A 21,716-nucleotide genomic window follows, 5' to 3' on the forward strand; every position below is an offset into this window, starting at 1 on the left:
GTGTACTTTCGGGGGTTACAGCACCCTTTAACGGTCAAGCCAGCCGGCCCTTTACTTATGACACAGGCGCACGCTTGGCACTACTTTGTTGATGCACGTGCGGCTACTGCGCACACAATTCACAAACACAGAAAATATATTATATTTTTAGCACTTGGGGGGAGCACCCCTGATGGACAGAGCACCCCCTGGACAACACTACAGCACCTCTTTAGGACTGGGACACTGCACAGGACTTTGGAGTGGACACAGCCCCTATGGAGAACTGACTGCACAACACAGTCCAGCCAGCCCCTATGGACTTTGAAGTAGTGGACACAGCCCCTATTAACAACAGCAGCACAGCACAGCACAACACAGCCAGCCCCTATGGACTTTGAAGTAGTGGACAACAGCAGCACTACACTACACTACACTACACTACACTACACAGCCCTAACTCCCACCCTCCCTCTTCACTGTCCACAGCCGAGTGAGAAAATGGCGCCGACGTGGGTACCTTATATAGGATCCAAAACCCGCGAGACTCGGAAGGCGGGAAGATGACGTTTTGCCTCGATTTCAGAATCCGAGTCAGGCGGGAAAAGTCGAGCCTGACTCGGATCGGACTCGGATCGGGGGGGCTCGGGGGGGTTCGGATTTCAGAAATCCGAACCCGCTCACCCCTAATATATACACACTAACACAGACATATACAGTGCATACACATATATATACACACTAACACAGACATATACAGTACATACACATATATACACACACTAACACAGACAAACACAAAAATATTTATTACTTACACTTCTGCACAGCACCTGGTTGCTAATGGGTGGCGGGCATCTTGCATTATTAGGCCCCGCCCCTAAGGAACGACACGATTCGCGGGTGTTCGGGGGGCGGGGTTTGACACTGGCTCCGAGTGAGCAGACGATAATTGCATGAGTTTCCTCCCCCTGGGATTGGGGTAGAGGTTAACTGCCACAGTATACCCTGCTTTGTCTACTAAAAATGATTGGATGGTAATACATTCACTATAGGAATTACCTATTATCCACTATATTACTAGCACTGCAATATTAACATTCTAATCTGTGTGGAAAGAGCTGCATTGTTTTCTTCACTTTTCATTAACCCTCGACTAACTGGGTATAAGTGGATACCAATACTAACAAGCAACTAACCCATACTATTAGGCTGTGACCAGTGACTTTTATTTCACGCTCCGTTTTATCATAATGTGTATGTTATAGGAAGAGTATCTTGCAGAAGTCTTTTTGAAGTATCTTTATATTGATATTAATTAATATCATATGGTGGAGCTGGCTCCATGCTTTAAATTATGTGGCATTAAAGCCCAGTTAATTATATTCATCTGTATTTCCATTATTCGATGTTTTCAATGTTTTTGGAAATAGTGTTATATGTAGGGGTGTGCACCGGCCACTTATCGTGTTTTGTGTTTTGGTTTTGGATCTGGATCTTTGTTCGTGTTTTGGATCTGGATTGGTTTTACCAAAACCACCCTTCCGTTTTTTGGGTTCTGGGTTTTATATTCATCTGTATTTCCATTTGATGTTTTTAATGTTTTTGGAAATAGTGTTATATGTAATAAAATCACTAATTTTTTAAACCAGCAGCCGCTGTCGGCGCTCCCATTTCTTTTCTATATAGCGGTAGACTTTACTGTTGTTTGGGCAGGTGGAATAATTTTTTTTGTGTATTTTTTTTTTCAATTTACATTTTCTTAAAATTCGTGCCATGGCCAGCGCAGATCAGGAGCCGGCCTGGCCTCGTCACATCTTTACTAGAGATGGAGCAGGAGAGAGGCCCGCCTCATTTCCTCACAGCTCAGCCTCTTATTGACAGCCTTAGACTGACTCCTGGGCTGGGCACAAAACTATTCCCTTCTCCTTCCACCTACCTGGAACGCACCGCCAGGGAAAGAGACACAGGGGTCTATTTACTAAGCAGTGTTAGGAGACAGAGTGAAAAGTGATAAGGTGCCAGCCAATCAGCTCCCAACTGCCATCTCACAGGCTGTGTTTGAAAAATAACAGTTTGGAGCTGATTGGCTGGTACCTTATCACTTTTCACTCTGTATCCCAACACTGCTTAGTTAATAGATCCCGCAATGAGATCCAGTCTCCCAGATCCCAGCAGCAGTCGGAGTTAGAAGAGATTCTCAGGAGGCTGCTGTGTGAGCATGCAGTGCTGCATTGAGTGTGCAGAAATTGTATAGCAGCAGGTCAGTGCTCCCATCCAAGTGTCTACCCCTTCTCCAGTCCAGTGTCCCGTACCATTACTGAACCCCTCATCCTAGTGTCTCCCATGCTGCCAGCCCAGTGTCTCCCCCATCCCTCCCCAACTAGCCCACTGCAACTCACTGCCCCCACCTAGAACTCCGAGCCAGTCCAGTCACAGAGATCACCCTCATTCATCCCAGTGTTCCCCCTCCCACCCCTATCTCACTGTCTCCTTCCCATCCTGCCCACTACCACCCATTCACATGATGTCACCCCATGCAGCCCAGTGTCCCACACCATTTCACTGACTCCTGATCGCAGTGCATCCCCCCTTCCCTCACCAATCAGCCCACTGCTCCTATTATTATTATTATCCTTTATTTATATGGTGCCACAAGTGTTCCGCAGCGCCTTACAAAGTACATAAACAAATAATTTGACAACTGACTTACAGTACAAAATAGGACAAGGACATGGATAATATACATTGATACATAAGTGACCATAACACCTAGATATGCAACAGAGCATAAGCAACCAAGTGTTAGGTGCCCTGGAGGGGGGTAAGAAGTAGGCGAAAGTAAAGTAAGGAGAAGCACTAACTGCCCCCAGCCAGCCAGTAGTCCCAGTGTCCTCCCCTCATTCAGCCCAGTGTACCCCCTTCTCTAGCCTAGTGTTCCTCCCTCCCACCCCTTTCTCAATGCCCCACTTCCAACCAGCCCAGGACCTCCCCATCCGCAGTGCCTCCCATCCAGCCCAATATCCCCACCATCTCACTGATCCCCCATCCCAGTGTCTCCCCCTTTACCTCCCCAACCAGCCCACTGCCCCATATAACTGCCCCTCAGCAAGAACCCCCAACCAATTCACTTAGTGTCCCCCCACATTATCCCCAGTGTACCCCCTTCTCCAGCCTAGTGTTCCTCCCTCTAATTACCATCTCATTGCCCCCTTCCCACCCAGCCAAGTGCCCCCCTATATATCACCCACTGCCTCTCACGGTCTCTCTCTCCCTGTCACCCACTGCCTGGGGTCACCCAATGCCTCTCCCCATCACTCTCTCCCTGTCACTTACTGGCTCTCCTGTCACCTTCTCCCTGCCACCTCCTGCCTTTCCCCAGCATCACCATCTCTCCCCTACCACCCTCTCTCTCCTGTTATACTCTGCCTCTCCCAGACATCACCCTCTACCTATGTTTAGGCCATTTACGGATAGGAATTGTGTGTTTATGTTTTTCATTTAAGTGTTACTCTTCTTTTTGTTTTGAGAGACTTTGTGAATTAGAGTTGACTACTGAGGAACTGAGTTAAATACATAAACATAGATCCAAAGAACACCATACCAGTAATCTTCTTACAAAAGCACAAAATAGAATGATAAGCTGGGCAACTGTTTAGGACATTTTTTATTGGTATGAGATGCCGGCACTCGGGATTCCAGCTGTTAGAATCCCGACACCGGCATCTTGAAAGGGTTAACATACCGACACTTGTTGGTCAGTATGCTAACCCTCCCCCTCTCCCTACCCTAACCCTCACCACTTAGTGACTAACCCTCCCTCTAGTGCCTATCCCCACACCCTAAACTTAACACCCTGATACTTACCTTTGGCTTCCCGATGGGAAAATGAAAGGATTTTTAAGGACAGGACGTCCAGGGACCAAAAATGTCTAGTTAGGGTTCTTTATATTGCAGCTCAACAATGACAAGACGAAGGGCATAGCCCATGCTTACCTACTTTTTAATTCTCCTCTCTCTGCGGGTGGAGTTTCTGTACCTAACAGACCCAACCAAATACCAAATGTGTGACTATGGCACATGCATGTAACCCCTGCAGGATGAGCCCTGTTGTGTGTATTATAATACAAGGAATGACGTACGCTTGTATGTTGCTCTAATATAAATTATATTTGTAATAGCATAGACTAAGAAGTGGGAGGAGTCAGGATAGTAAGGGGAGGAGTCTCTGCCAGGAGCCAGGTGGTGACGCAAGGTGGGCCTGTATGCTTTAAATGCCAGGGCCTATTTTTAGTCCCAGTCCAGCCCTAGGGTGTGGTATAAAATATCGACAATGTAAAGGTCGACATTCAATGGGTCGACACCAAATGGTCAACATGCAATAGGTTGACAGGGACAACAGGTACAAAATGCTGATAATACAGAAGGTTGGGTTGTGCACTCTGGACACTGAGTGCATCCTGTGCAGCCCGGGTGACAAAAATGGCTGGGAGCATGTATGCGAACCGTGCCGTCTAGATGATACAAACGGCAGGTAGATGCTATGCGGACCATGCCGCCTAGAAGGTACAAACGGCAGGCAAAAAACAAAGCTGACAGAATAACTGGGTACTCAACTGGAAAACAGGAGACATAGGGGGTCATTCAGACCCGCTCGTGAGCGCAGGACGCTCGCAAGCGGGTCGATGTTCCCCCACTGCGCATGCGCACGATGGAGGGGGCTCCGTTGTGCGCATGCGTGAGACCCAGCGAGCGATGGGCTCTCCACCGCTCCGGGTCTCGCACCAAAGGGGGCGTGCTGTCGATGTTGATTGACAGCATGCCCCCTTTGGTGGGCGTGCCAGGGGCGTGCCTGCCAGACGGAGGCGTTCCCATGGGAACGCCTACCCATGGGAACGCCTACCGTCTGAAGCCGGCCCCACTGACATCACTAGTGATGTCAGTGGGAGTGATTTTGGCTCTGATAGAGCCAAAATCACTCCAGGGCTTGCGGCAGCGAGACCCTACCGCTGGGTCTCTGTCGCAAGCCCGATGGTCGCGATGGTCAAGACCATCATGACCATCATCATGGACGCTCGCATATGCTGTGGGTGGTCACCCACAGCTATGCGAGCGGCCAGGGGGCCACTCCATTTTCTGATAGGAGGGCACTGATTCAGAGCGAGCGCTCTGGTCAGAGCATTCAGCTCTGAATCAGTGCCCTTAGCCAGAACTGGAAACACGTGAAATGCTATCACTGGCACTGGAGCAGCGTTAGCACCAGAAGGAAATAGATGCAGGAGCCAATCCAGAACAATCCCAGAATGAAGGACTGGAGATAGGAGGAGATTCAGCGAATGCTCGCCCGGTGTTCGTCTCATTCTGCATTCTCAGTGCTGCAGCTTGTGACAGTACCCCCCATTGACGAGGGGTTAAAGAACCCCTAGACCCTGGTTTGTCAGGAAAGTTCTCAAAGAATCCTTTCTTCAGGGTAGGAGCATGCAAAGACTTTTCAGGACTCCAAGAACACTCCTCTGGTCCATACCTGCTCCAGTAAACAAGAAACTAAAGACATCCTCGAGAAATTCTGTAGTCAGTTTCTCCACAACAAACTCCTGGCTCCCCTGGATGAGCACTGGTGGAAGCCTGACTGAACGCCTAGGAGTAAACCTGGAGGAAAGGAAAATTGGTTTCAAGAGAGAACAATAGACAGTGTTATTGAACCTGAGAGTGTGAGGTAACTTCAGTCGAAAAGCCACAGGATTTACTTGAGAAATAATTCTAAAAGGGCCAATGAACTTGGGACCCTCTTCCACCTCAAACTCACATTTCTCCAACTTGGAATACAAACTGCTATCAAGGAGTCTCTGCAGCACCAGTATCATGTGCTGTTGATGCTGTTTAATGGATTTGGAGAAGATGAGGATGTCATCTAGGTAGACAACAGCAAAGACCCCCAGGAAGTCTCATTGATAAATTCCTGCAATTCAGCTGGGGCGTTGTAGAGACCAAACAGCATGACAAGATATTCAAAATGCCCTGAGTGGGTGTTGAATGCTGTCTTCCACTCATCTTCTTTATGGATGCAGATAAGGTTGTATGCTCCCCATAAGTCAATCTTCGAAAAAATAGAAACTTCCATCAGTTGATCGTAGAGGACTGAGACTGAGAAGGAAACAATTGGCAGCTGCGTTCTCAAACCTTCGATTGTTTCTATCGATGTTTGAACCAATCAGCCATTGATGGTACTGCTGTCAATGGCCATCACTTCAGTATACCATAAAAATGTTTATACACTATAGTGACTGGCTTCCTCACTAATTCTGTGTGACATCTGTAAAAGAGCTAATGAAGCTGCCCCTCACAGCCTCCTCCAACATACTGGTAGGCCTTCTGTGAGGCCTATCATCTTAATTAACCACTCCCTAGACCACCAGATGTCGGGCACTAGGCCCATGGGGGAAAAGTCAGGCAATAGGCCTGTGCCACTGATAGGTGGGCCCTAGACCCGGGCTACATAGGGGGCATTAGGCCCTATAGGTTGTAATTGCTCCCCATTAGGTGTGAGTGACCTGGGCTTTAGGCCCAGGCCACTAATTGAGAAAGTAGGCCTGCCTGTACTTAAAGATACAAAGTGGCCCTGGGCATTAGGCCCCGGGCCACTAGGTGAGCCCCACTGTTAGGCAGGCCCGTAGGCCTGAGCCCTCATTAAAGTGCTCTGGGTATTAGGTCCAGATCACTCAGTATGCCCCACAGTCAGCCAACCCCATAGGTCTGAGGCCTTATAAAGATAAAATGGGATTCTAGGTAGTAGGCCCAAGTCCCTCCTGGGCCCTGCAGTAGGCAGGCATAAAGCCTGAGCCACCGGTAAGACAATGGGTGCTAGGCCCCGCGCACCTAGTTTGTTGAGTGGGTCTGGGCAATAGGTCCAGATCACTGGCATAATAAGTATATCGCCCCTGCGTAAATGTGCAAGAGAGGTGTGTTGCTGTATGGCACTCACCCTCACTGGTACCCCGTGGAGAGCTGTCAGGCTCCCACTAAGATAACAAGTAATTTCTCAGTCACCTAGAAGAGGAGCTGGCCAGCTCTTGATAGGCAGGCTTAAACAAACAGTACATAGGTTATTAACCCGGGGTCACTCTTGCATGGTTTAACTGTCCTAGTATCACTATGTGTGTTGTGTCATGCAGGGTAAATTTATTTAGCACTGTTGCTATTTGTTAAATTAGAAGGGTCTGTTACACCACACACACAGTTTGTTGGTTAGGGCTGCTGTTTGTGTAGTTTTAGGTAACAACAAGTGGCACACTTCTAGGCTAGGTTAGAACCCTGCACAGTGTATGATTCTCTCCCCTACAGGGACCTGTGTGTGGGATCCAGTGGGACAAAGCCCAAGAGCACCTCCAGTGGGAACCTCTCGATCTGTCTGTCTATTACTGTCGGTTCATCTCTGCCTATCCTCATTTCTTCAGGGAGTACAAAGGACCTTGCACTCCGGTGCAAGGTCGAGTCTTCACCTGGTGCGCGAGTACCTATAGGTGAAACTCGGGATCTCAGGGCAAAAGCGCCAGTGATGATCCTGACTTGAAACCTGAATCTGTTGTGTAGCCCTCGGTCCGGTAGGGCAAATCAGTTGGCATTGAGGAAGGACAGTACTCACGTCATCTCCTTCCTCCTAGGCCACCGTGTCTGTGTCCTGTTTGGAATTCCAGGACTGTCTGATCTACATATGGCCTGAAGGTGAGAGGGTGCAATGCCAGGTAAGCCGCAAGGTTACACCTGCACGACAGCAGGTACCGCACCACACAACTCTTACACATCCATTACAGACATTTTTGTGTGGGCTGTTTTTCACTGTGTGTTTTTGTATACATTTTGTGTCACCATGTCTTCAAAGAGAGCTCTAAGGCTGCTGACAAACATTCTGGTCATAGATGCAAACGCTGCCAAAAGAAACTTCAGAGTGGAGCTCCAGACTGCAATGGGCTCGTGAGCCATGTTTTGCAAAGTCACAGGGGGATAGTCCCCCAGGTTCATCCCCATCTAAGCCATCTTGGGCAGATGCCCTATCTAATGCTATGTGAGAACTGTCTCAGCCGTTATCCCTGTCTAGACGAGCTCCTGCTGCTATTCCTATCACTAGTGCCCAACCACCTCTGAAGAGACTGTCTGGGTATCTAGTTTATCCCAGTCTATACAAGGGTTAGTACAGGTTTCATCCTCCCTACACCGGATGTTGGATCCAGCAGTTGCATGCACTCAGAAGTGCCACTTATCTGTCCCAGAGGTGCAGGATTATCTTTCGTGTTCTGACGTTTTCTCTGCAGATGAGGAAGCCTGCCCACAGGTAACTGATTTTGAAGAATCCTCAGTGGTTGAAGAGGACTCTGACATTCCTATTAATGTGGAAGCTTTAATTGGGTGTGGTTAAAACCATCCTTCAGATTAAGAATCCTGAGGGTGTCACTAAACAGGTGTTCTCCCTTTTCAAGTGCAAGAAAAAGGAATTAATTACTGTCCCCTCTTTTGCGCAGCTGGAAGATCTATTGTTTGAAGCCTGGGATCAGCCTCACCGCAAATTTCAGACTTCCAGATGTATCCTCTCCTTTAATCCTCTCCCATCATCAGACAAAACCAAATTGGAAACTCCACCCCCAGGTGGATGCCCCATCGCACGTTTGGCTAAGGCTACTAGTATTCCTCTGCCAAACGTAGCCTCACAAAGATGTAACTGATAGGAAACTTGATGGGTTTCTCAAATATAGTACTCTACACAGCCTGGGTCAACAAGGCCATGGAATGCTGGGTGGACTCCTTAAATGATGAACTTCATAGTGACATGTCATGTGCAGAGCTGTTACCTTTGGTGGGGAGCCTCAGATTAGCATCCAGGTACTTGGGTGAAGTGACTATTGATTCTGCCATCGATGCTCATCATGCTTTGTGGTTACGCACGTGGCAGGTGAATGCAGACTCTAAAAAGGGTGACATCTTGTTTGGCCCTGAACTGGAGAAGATTATCACAGTAGCGGCAGCATCCAAGACCGCTTTTCTGCCTTCCTCTGATCCAAACCCAAGGCCTTACTTTCAGTACTTTCGTCTGCAGGGGAGGCGAAGATTTGTAACCCCCCTCAAGGGGACACACAGTCTCTTTCTACCCAGGGCCCTCCTGAGGATCAAGATCTAGAGGTCATCAAGTGTCCAGCTCATAAGTCGGCTGACAAGCCTGCAGCATGACTATCCTTTGTTTCTCCTTTTGCACCATCAAGAGGATTCAATGGTGGGACTACGTCTGCTCAAGTTCAGCAACCAGTGGCTTTTTTCAACAATGGAAAGGTGTGTTTGCAACATCTTTTTTTGTTACTGGTCTTCCCTCAGATCCAGCAAAAGCAGTGGCTCTGCAGGGGTCCATCCTTTCCCTGTTAACATCAGAAGTCATCATTCCTGTACCTCCTCTTCAGTGAGGAAAAGGTTTCTACTCAAACCTCATCCTCGTTCCGAAGCTGGATGGGTCCTTCCATTTCATTTTGAATCTCAAATCCCTTAATCTCCATCTTCAGATTAACAAATTCAAGATGAAATCCCGCAGATCGAATGTTCAATCCTTGGAACCTCATAGACAAACATGGGGGGGTTCCGGTTACCTGGGAAACCCCTCCCCAGCCCACACCATTATGACCACAATAGCATATAATACTAAAGCTGCATGTTTTGAAGATCTCCTGTTACAAGTCGCGGTCACAACATGTCTCCTTTGAGCAGGTTACCCAGTCAAGACGGGGTTACTCCAGCTTCTCCTGTTGCTAGGCGATCGGCATGTCTCAGGAAGTGACGTGTCATCCACAGTGCACCGTGATTAGTGGTTCCTCCTATTTGTACACACTGGACTTTTGCCACCTCGCCGACTATAGAGTATCTGTGAGGTCCCTCAGCTTGGCTGCATGGTCAGCATTCTGTTCTTCCTCATGGTGCAGATTTTGGCCTTCCCAAAAGTAGCTTCCATGTTGTCCCCGGCTCTCCAGCTTCTTCTACGGCTTCCAAGCCATGCCTTCATCACTGTGCTGCCATTGGCTCTTCAAGCCGCAGCATGACTACCTACTTCTCTACCACCGGCTTCCAAGCTGCACCTTCACCACTGTGCCGCCATTGGTTCTCCTAGCCACAGCACCGACTACCTACTCCTCTACCATAGGATTTTGCTGCACCTTCATGACATTTGCCTAATAGAGCAGGAAGTCCACTACTGACATCACTTGTGATGTTAGTAGGTCCTCCCTAAAATGCCAGGCATTCCTTTGGGAATGCCTGTGTTTGCCCAACCCCCCCCCTCCCTGCAAAACGGAGCGAACTGTCACTCACCATCGACAGCCACCCCATCTTGTAGCAAGCCCCGCAGTGACTGAACCTCAGTCGCTCTTCGGGGCTCGCGCATGCTCACGCTGGACACGGTGCATGCGCAAACCATAAACATTGAGCTGCATGCAAGCACTGTGTGCTTGCGAGCGGCTCTGAATGAGGCCCAAGGTTTATACTCAAACCTATTCCTCGTTCCGAGGCTGTACGGGTCCTTTCATTCCATTTTGATTCTCAAATCCCTCAATCTCCATCTTCAGGTTCCCAAATTCAAGATGAAATCTTTAAGATCGATTGTTCAATCCTTGGAACCTCATAGACAAACATAGGGGGGGTTCCGGTTACCTTGGAAGCCCCTCCCCAGCCCACACCATTATGACCACAATAGCAATAGCATATAATACTAAAGCTGCATGTTTTGAAGATCTACTGTTACAAGTCGCAGTCACGACTTGTCTCTTTGAGCAGGTTACCCAGTCAGGATGGGGTTACTCCAGTTTCTTCTTCTAGGTGATCGGCATGCCTCAGGAAGTGACATGTCATCAACAGTGCAGCGTGATTGGTGGTTCCTCCAATTTGTACACACTGGACTTTTACCGCCTAACCGACTATAGCGTATCTGTGAGGTCCCTCAGCTTGGCTGCATGGTCAGCGATCTGTTCCTCCACGTGGTGCAGATTTTGGCCTTCCCAAAGTGGCTTCTGTGCTATCCACGGCTCTCCAGCTTCTTCTACGGCTTCCAAGCCGCACCTTCATCACCATGCTGCCATTGGCTCTCCAAGCCACAGCACCGACTAGCTACTACTCTACCACCGGCTTCCAAGCTGCACCTTCAGCACTGTGCCGCCATCGGTTTTCCAAGCCACAGCACCGACTACCTACTCCTCTACCATCGGCTTTTGCTGCACCTTCATGACATTTGTGTAATAGAGCAGGAAGTCCACTACTGATATCACTTGTGATGTCAGTAGGTCCTCCCTGAAATGCCAGGTGTTCCTTTGGGAATGCCTGTGTTTGCCCAACCACCCCCCCTCCCTGCCTACAAAACGGGGCAAACTTTTACTCACCATTGACAGCCACCCCATCTTGTAGCGAGCCCCGCAGTGACTGAAGCTCAGTTGCTCATCGGGACTCATGCATGCGCATGCCAGACACGGCGCATGCGCACACCATAAACATTGAGCTGCTTGCAAGTGCTGTGCACTTGCGAGTGGCTCTGCATGAGGCCCAAGGTTTCTACTCAAACCTCTTCCTCGTTCCGAGGCTGTATGGGTCCTTTCATTCCATTTTGAATCTCAAATCCCTCAATCTCCATCTTCAGGTTCCCAAATTCAAGATGAAATCCCCAAGATCGATTGTTCAATCCTTGGAACCTCATAGACAAACATAGGAGGGAATTCCGGTTACCTGGGAAACCCCTCCCCAGCCCACACCATTATGACCACAATAGCAAAAGCATATAATAATAAAGCTGCATGTTTTGAAGATCTGCTGTTACAAGTCACGGTCATGACTTGTCTCTTAGAGCAGGTTACCCAGTCAGGATGGGGTTACCCCAGTTTCTTCTTCTAGGCGATCGGCATGCCTCAGGAAGTGACGTGTCATCAACAGTGCAGCGTGATTGGTGGTTCCTCCAATTTGTACACACTGGACTTTTGCCGCCTCACCGACTATAGCGTATCTGTGAGTTCCCTCAGCTTGGCTGCATGGTCAGCGATCTGTTCCTCCACATGGTGCAGATTTTGGCCTTCCCAAAGTGGCTTCCGTGCTAGCCATGGCTCTCCAGCTTCTTCTACGGCTTCCAAGCTGCACCTTCATCACCATGCTGCTATTGGCTCTCCAAGCCGCAGCACCGACTAGCTACTTCTCTACCACCAGCTTCCAAGCCGCACCTTCACCACTATGCTGCCATCAGCTTTCCAAGCTGCAGCACTGACTACCTGCTCCTCTACCATCGGCTTTTGCCGTACCTTCATGACATTTGCTGCAGCAACAGCTTCTGCACTGACCCCGGGTCTCCAGCTTCTTCTACGGTTTCCAAGCCGCACTTTCACCACTGTGCTGCCACCGGCTCTGCAAGCCACAGCATTACCATTTACTGTATACCACCAGCTATGGCTTCATCATTGGCACACAAGGCGCACCATCGGCACACAAGCTGCAACATTGGCACATTTGTCGCACCAACAGCTCCCAAAGCCACAATATTACTACTAACTGTCTATCACCGGCTATTGCTGTACCATTGGCACACAAGCCGCACCATCAGCCCCTTTGTTGCATCATCGGCTTCTTTGCCACATCATCGGCTCCCAAAGCTACTACATTACTATTAACTGTCTATCACTGGCTATTGCCGCACCATCGGCTCCTTTACCGCATAATCGGCACACTTGCTGCACCATCGGCTCTCAAAGCTACAGCATTACTAATAAACTGTCTATCACCGGCTATTGCCACACAAGTTGCACCATCGGCACACAAGCTGCATCATCAGCACATGTGCCGCACCATCGACTCCCAAAGCCACAACATTACTACTAACTGTCTATCACCGGCTATTGCTGCACCATCGGCACACAAGCCGCACCATCGGCACCTTTGTTGTATCATTGGCTTCTTTGCCACATCTTCGGCTCCCAAAGCTACATTACTATTAACTGTCTATCACTGGCTATTGCCGCACCATCGGCACCTTTGCCGCATCATCGGCTTCTTTGCCGCATCATCGGCTCTCAAAGCTACAACATTACTAATAAACTGTCTATCACCGGCTATTGCCACACCATCGGCACACAAGTAGCACCATCGGCACACAAGCAGCACAATCAGCACATGTGCCGTGCCAACTGCTCCCAAAGCTAAAACATTACTACTAACTGTCTATCACCAGCTATTGCCACACCATCGGAATGCAAGTAGCACCATCGGCACCTTTGTTGCATCATCGGCTTCCAAAGCCACAACATTACTATTAACTGTCTATCACTGGCTGTTGCTGCACCATCGGCACCTTTACCGCATCATCGACACACTTGCTGCACCATCATCTCTTAAAGCTACAGCATTACTAATAAACTGTCTATCACTGGCTATTGCCACACCATCGGCACACAAGCCACACCATCGGCACATTTTCTGCATCATCGGCACATCTGCCGCACCATCGACACATTTGCCACACCAGTAGAACAGTAGCTGCACCATTGGCACACTTCACACCATTGGCTCCCTAGCTGCATCTCTCCAAATGTATCATCTGCTTTTCCTGCACAAGACTCTTTTCTTTCATCTCAGGAATCCAGTCGACACTCCTGTAAGCTGCTACTACTCCGAGCAGTAAGTCCAGGCGGCCGCCTAAGTACCGGTGAGCTATTCATCTGTAAGGGAACAATGGGCGGTTGTTAGTGGCAGAAGACCTCGCAGCCTGAGTTCTAGACGGCTTACTAGGAGTGGTCACTGGAAAAGCGTAACATCTCCTCAGTGTCACAAATGAAATGATTAGTACCAACTCTTGATCTTTTAAAATGTGTGAGCCAGTCATGAATACACTTGTGCACCAACTAGGAGATCTGGAAAACATATACTGTTAAGAGTGCACTGATATAGACCATCTATAGGGTCACTTATTACTACTGTATAAGAATACACTATCCAGTGCATAAGGAGACCAATCTATACATATATGTCCAGGGCAGTGCAAGGTTCTTTTGCTGCTCCCCCATACTCCCGAATTTGCTCAAATGATCTGGAATGGAGCCCACATCTGAATTCAGCTCCGGCAGGATGGCCCTACTTTAACATATAATAGCATACTGTGATCACTGGTCCTGTATATGTCAGAATTATAACATACACTATACTTCATATGATGTATATTATAGCTGGTTAAGTGCTAATTATGCCCTCTTCATGGACTGGCCACACTTGCTCTAAAATCAAGTATTTGGAAATCCCCTATAGAAATCCTGCATTTGCCCCTGAACCTCATGGCATCATTGGACATCAAGGATGCTTATTTACATATTCCAACGCATTGAAGCAAGTACCTCACTTACAGAGCCGCCTGGTGTACACAGTGTCTGTGTGGATTCACGTAAGCGGTCCGGTGAACATGACCGTGTAGAGCTGTTTCTCGGGGATACTCACTTGGAGCCGGGCCTTCTCCTCACACCTGGGAATCACAGGATCCATGGTGCTCCTTCTCTCAATTGGAGCCTGACACGGAGGTATACACCGCAACCTTTGTGCTTTACTATAGACCAGAGTCTGCCAGCGTATACCAATGGAGTGAGTACTTTGAGTCCATGCTCACATATATTTTCAGCATATAACATCATATTCCAACTGCGGACCCACTTGTTAGTGTGGAGACTTGTATTTCCAACAGAACATTAATTACCCCACTGGCATTTGTGATCTCTAGCCCCTCATGTCCAGCTACAAGGATTAACACCCCTGACTTTTATTCTAACATTTTTTGACATTATACAATTGTTGCTTTTTTGTTTTTGTGTTTTCTCTCATTTTTATGACATATATGTGATTTATACATACTCCCGGGAGCAATTGTTATTAACTTATGGTATCAATTTATGTTTAATAAATACTGTGTTATTTTAAACGTGTTTGTATATATACTCCAAGTGGTCTAGCGCCTTGCAGTATTTTTCTATTACTGTTTTTGTATTGGAGGTAGGCATTCTCTAATTCTGCTGAGTGGCACCACTTGAATTTATTCAAGTACAGATCTATAGGGGCGCCCAGATTTTCTCTGTGTAATCAACTTCTTGGAGCATGTTGGCTTACTATCCATCCTTTCTGTGTATGTGTGTGGTTGTGATTGCCTCCTTTTTTTCCCTCTCCTTTCTCTTCCTTCTGTCCTTTTGGCTTTGTTAGTGTAAACTGGCTGTTATGATGCAGGGGGTGGGGTATAGAGGGGAAGGATCCTGTGCAGGAAGATATTTAACCTTTTAGTGCCCAGACTCTCTCGGCACCCCTATACCGCATTGTCTACAGTGTCCCTCATGGAAGCAGGGCTTTGTGAAAATAAAAATTAATGAAATATTAATTTTTCCTTTTAGAAAAGCTATGTTGGTGAGCGTGCATGCCAGCGTCACCTCAAAGTCAGTACTGGCAGCTTTTTTGATCAGCATTAATTTCTATGTCTTACTTCATCATTGATTAAGCTGCAAGGTATTTAATGCAGAAACTTTACATATTCTATAGGAAGATGCAACAAGTGTATCCCAGAGGGCCTAGAACATTCAATAAGTGCCATGGAAAAATGCTAATAATCTAGTGCACTGTTATTCAAGAAAGTTTGGAAACCATTGGTCTAATTATTTACAAGTATTTCCTGCCTCATAGGTGTTTCTAAGATGTGGTCAATGGCTGAAGTGTAGAATGATGAAGAAATGGAAACCATGTGATATAGCTTCATTGTAATTAGCCTCTAAAGCGTGGTACAGGCCATGATGTAGATACAATGTAATTAGCAGTGGGTTGGGTTACTTTAATCATTCACGACAGTCACATTTAACATTGAATAAAATATTTAATCTTAACTTTTTCCTTCCAAATTTTTTATATTTTAGATATTCAACTGATATACTGCCCTATAGCTGTCAGCCTGATGTTATTGGCAGTGGTGGATTTTTGGGGCCCTGAAACTTGAACTGTTATGGGGGCCCCTATGCAACCAGCAACAATAGGGCAACATCCAACAAGGTCCAATGTGCCTTGTTGCTCTTACAAGGACCTTGAGGTCCAAATGGTGGAGATGTAGAAACCCCCAGAGAGTTAGAGACTGTAGATAAATAGATAGATGTAAAAACCCCCCAGAGAGTGAAAGACTGTAGATAGATAGAAGATAGATAGATGTAGAAACCCCCCAAAGAGAGAGAGAGAGAGAGAGAGAGAGAGAGAGAGAGAGACTGTAGATAGATCACATAGAAAACCAAAACTTACTTCCTCTGTAGGATCCCAGCTATTGATCATCCTGAATGGGATCTCTGGAATCCCCCTGAGTCAGGTCTTTCCCCCACACTGCATGCTCCTGCCTCTGAGCTGCATGCCATCCCTCAGTCAGCTCAGCTTTCAGTTTGTGGTCTGCACTGCAGGGTCGACTTCTGGCAGATGGGACAGCGCAAATGGAGATTGGAACTGGAGATAGTGGCACCTGGCAGTACTGTACTCAGCAGTGACACTGACAGCAGCTTTCTATTCTGAGCCCGGCCAGCTCATAAGAGCCATCCTTCAGTTGGAGCTGTAGATAGAGCGTCTGCCAGCCAGTACTGATCAGGGGAGGGTTTCAGCATACTCAGAAACCCCCCTAAGTGCACTACTGTAGAGCATATTCTAAGGTCAATATTAAGTATTTCAACCCATTGGCTTTTGATTCTATAACTAAAATAACCTTATTTTAATAACACACACTTAAAAAACTCCATTGATTTTTTTGAAAATTCACTTATTAAAAAAAATGTGCTACGTGGCCCCTCCGGGGTTAGGCCCCCCGGTGCTTAAGCTTCATTAGTTTCACAGTAGATCCACCTCTGGTTATTGGACAGTAGATGCTATAGTTAAATGATCTGTGTTTGGTGCCACACCTATCCGATAAAGAGTGGAACATCACTTCCTCTTCTTTTATAGGGAACACCTACTATATCTAGTTTCTCCTCAGCCCTATTAATTACACTATTTAATGATTAATCCCAGTGAAGGAATGACTGCTATATGGTTGACAAAACTTTTCAGAGTTTGGCTCTGTAGGTTTAATCTGACCATTTTAGGAATCTGTTACTGTGTGCTACCCCTGCCTGTTGCAGTTAGTACATAGCGGGGATATTTTCATTCAAAATAAAGATATCTCTTGCAATATGGACAGATAGAACTGCAGAGATTATGAATACAAGATGCGGTTGAAATACCGATGGAGGGTATTCCGGCGATCAGAATGCTGGCACCGGAATCCTGACACCTGTGAGAATCCCGGCGCCGGCATCCTGACCGCCTGCATCCCGAAGGTAAGTAGCAGGGTTAGGGGAGCATTGGGGTTAGGCACTAGGGGGGAGGGTTAGGTTTAGGGTTCGGGGAGGGTGAGGTTAGGTTTAGGCACTAAGGGGGGAGGTTAGGATACCAACTGACAAAGTGTCAGTATTCTAACCCTCTCGGGATGCCGGCATTGGGATTCTGACCACTTGGATCCTGAACGCCGGCATCCCGTACCCATCCCATGAATACATAGGCCTCTTAAACGTGGACATCGTTACTTATCATATAGCTTTACAGGGTTAATTCATCCATTTATTGAGTAATTTAAGTACTTTCACCCCTCCTAATAAGCAAAAAGTGGGTCTGCAGCGAAAGTCTGTCCTAATGCGAGATATGAGGAAAGGTAAAATAATGATATTGTAGGATCTAATGTCTGCCCAAAGTAATATCAACTGCCCCTAATTGGGTGATGTTCCGTGCTGCAGTATTCTAAGTTAGCATAGCTGGCTCTCGGTTCTCCTGCTCTCACTGCTGGGCTGTCTTGCAGACAGGCTATGAATGAAAAAAATAAAAACTTTTGCTATCGTTGCTAATAATAATAATATACTGCAAATTTATGTGTGTGCAGCAAATAAAACCAAGGGGATTTTGTCATGATTTGATCAAAGCATTTAAGCCTGCAGCCCAACAGCAAGGGACCCCTTTTTTTCTGCTGGTCCATACACTAGTATGTATGCCCAGCACACCATTAAATTGCAGTTAAATGTACTCAGATACAGAGGGAAACATCTATACAGGGGCTGGTTGTGAGCCACACCCAACTAGGCCTTTTATAGCCTTAATTAAAAGCTGCCATGATAGCACAAGGCAACATTTTGAAACAAAACAGAAAAGAAATATGCCCGCGCTCGGTTTTACCCATATTATACTTGGTACCAGCAGCATGGCAATATTAATGCCATAAATGTATACAAAACAGAAAAACTTTTGCTATTGGCGCTAATAATAATATACTGCAAATCTATGTGTGTGCAGCAAATAAAACCAAGGGGATTCTTTCATGATTTGCTAAAGCATTTATGCCTGCAGCCCAATGGCAAGGGACCCTTTTTTTCTGCAGATCCCTACACTAGCATATATGCCTAGCACACCATAACATTTTATGCGGCCAAACAGTGTGGGTCCAAATACATATATTATGCGGCCGTCACCCCTGCCGCGATCAGAGCTCAGCTCCGATCGCGGCAGGGGTGACTGGACCACATAATATTTGTTTATTTGTGTAACCTCTGATTGCTTCAGAGGCCAGCGTTCCCAGTGATGCAGTTCACGGGTGCGCGGGTGACGTCGTGATGTCAGCCGCATCACCCGCGATGAGAGGAGCCTGCCTTGCTGGATCTAGTTAGATCCAGTCAGCGGCAGCGTGAGCTACGCGGGAGCGTCGCCTAGCGGCCAGCATGAAGAGAGACAAGTATTGCACAGGGGAGTGAGGCTTGTTCTATACTGGGAGGGGGCACAGCATAAGGGTCTTTACTGGGAGCACTACTAGGGACATTACTGGGGGCACAATATAAGGGGCACTACAAGGGGCATTACTGGGGGAACAGCATAAGGGGCACTATTATGGGCATTACTGGGGGCACAACATAAGGGGCACTACTAGGGGCATTACTGGGGGCACAACATAGGGGGCACTATTAGGGACATTTCTGGGGCACTGCATAAGGGGCACTGCATAAGGGGCACTGCATAATGGGCACTAATGGGGGCACTGCATAAGGGGCTCTAATACAGGGGGCATTGCATAAAGGGCACTATTAGGGGCACTGCATAAGGGGCATTACTGGGGGAACTGCATAAGGGGGCACTATTTGGGCATTGCATATTGGACACTACTGGGGGCACTGCGTAAGGGGCTCTAATACAGGGGGCATTGCATAAGGGGCTCTTATAAAGGGGGCATTTCATAAGGGGCTCTTATACAGGGGACATTGCATAACGGGCACAACTACAGTGGCATTGCTTTTTTTTTTTCTTGCGGCCCACACACTCTTAGACCTTGAACATTCGGTCCCTTTGGTATTTTCAGCTTGACGTGCCTGCTCTAGCATGAGAGGAAACTGAACTGCAATTAAGCAACTCGACCAAGTAAAATTCTTATAGCAGTAAATTTGAAATGACAATTTATGCTATGATCACAAAGTTTATTCAGTCCGTTAAAGAAGGACAAGTTAGCTGTCTTAAAATGTGGCTAGGAGGTGCTACTGGGAGGATTAGTGGATCTATCCATATCCAAGGTAAGGGTGAAATATCCCAAGAACTATAAACGAGCCCTGTCCATGAGCACTTGCTGTGCTTTTAAGCACCTGGAAATGGAGATTAGGAAAAATACTGCACAATGCAGTGATTGGCTGTTGTACACTGAAGGGGGCAGAACAACATGCTGAGGATGGAGAGGAAGCTGGAAGAAATGGCTCTTCTCTACTTAACTCCTCCAACAAGACTTGTTAAACCATCTCAGGATGAGGGTCTATTCATCATATCCACCTCGCCACGGGGATATTTATCACCAAAGCAATTCATCATTGCTCCTGTGTGGGGACAGCTGCTCCGAAAAGCAGCTATCCCCACGATTAGTAGCACTACAGAAGTGGCAGCATTACTTACCGCTTCTCTGAACAATATAGGTAATAGGGACGCAACACCTATCATAGCCAGCATTAACTTTTTCAGCAAATTGAGCTACAGTAGCTCTTCTGTGGGATAGGACCAGATGGGTTAGCCTTCGCAACCCACTTGCATCAATGTCGCAAAATGGTTGAAAAAATTATAGAAAGAATGTATATATGTGGTATATTTCATGCGTATAAAAAGATGTGTGTGAGAAATTGGGTAATGAGTGAAATGGCAGTCATCAATAATATTATATAAAAAATATATATTATTTTCAATTCTTAATCCCTACTTCTAAAAGAATAAAAAAATCAGTTGAGGCAAAAAAAAAAAAAAGTTAAAAACCAGAAATTTGATTCCTAGGAAATGTACCTTGAAAAAGTCCATACAGGGACGAAACTAGTTGGAGCCTGCATCTATTTACAATCACCAAGCCACCGGCAGGTCTGGAAAAGCACAGTGCTACTGTAAGTGCTAAACAGACCGACCGAGGAGTGCGAACACTGTATGCTGCCTCGTCCATCGCGCCGAAGACAGAGCGCACACTGCACAGCAACTTGTTTATTTAAGACACAAGTGCCGGGGAGAGAACTGAAGCAGTTGAAATATACCACATACAGTATATACATTCTTTCAATAATTATTTCTACCATTTTGTGTCACACCCTCTAATTCACGTCACACACACAGCGCTTCCCCATTACCTATATTGTCACTTTCTATTATTTATAAGAAATAAGGAAGCAGCTCAAAACATTAAATGTGCACTATTATTATTTCTATTTACCTCTTCTCTGAGGTCACGCATGCGCAGAGCCGGGAGGCGGCAGAGGGATCCGCTCGGACCCCTCTTCGCATCCCCGGAACTTCTTTCCATAGGAAGGAGAGGGGGTCCAAGAACAAGCGTCATCTGAAGATGGCATTTGTTGTCGCAGGTAAACCCTGAAAACTTTAAGTTTTTGGAGTTTGCTGAATATCAGGTGGTCCTATGAGACCCCTGATGATGAATGGCTCGTTACCTTAAATATGCGGAAACTAGCCATTTTAGTTATGATGAATAGGTCCCTGAAAGAGATGGTAAGCGGAGGATCACTTTCCCCATGAGTATGGGGAAGTGAAATAATCTGTAACTCAGTCGAATGCAAGACAAATCACACATTTCTCTGAGGTAAACCTCTCCTTGAATAGCGCAAAGCTGTAAAAATCCCCATTATCACAGTTGACGGATTATAACAGCTTTATAAATAAAAAATAAAGCACAGATAAGCCCTTGTTTTATACCTAGTACATTAGATCACCATGAAGTAAGAATTGACTGCAATATTCTAAATACAAACTAGGATTGAAAGATATAAAAATATTTATAAACGGAATCCTTATGGGGGCATCCACTAGACGATTTTATCCCTGTCCAACCTCTTAACGATTTTCCCTTGAAGTTTCCCTTGAAATATGATCTTCCACTCTGAACAATTTGCAAAAGATTTGCAAACAATTTGCAAAAGATCTAACAATAAACTATGTTGTTTTAATCTGTGATTGAGAGCTTTCAGCTATAGTGGGCAGACAGTGGTTCATCGTTTGATCGTTCAGCGTGAACGATGTGTAAACGATGTGTAAACGATGTGTAAACGATTTGCAAGCAATCAAGTGAAATTGACCTGCATGTTCAGTCGATGAAGGAGACGATCAAACGACCAGCGGGAGCCCGCATCGTACATCATTAGAAACAA

The sequence above is a fragment of the Taudactylus pleione genome, unplaced genomic scaffold (genome assembly GCF_031769625.1).
Source record: "Taudactylus pleione unplaced genomic scaffold, aTauple2 ptg000546l, whole genome shotgun sequence".
In the NCBI taxonomy this organism is placed as follows: domain Eukaryota; kingdom Metazoa; phylum Chordata; class Amphibia; order Anura; family Myobatrachidae; genus Taudactylus; species Taudactylus pleione.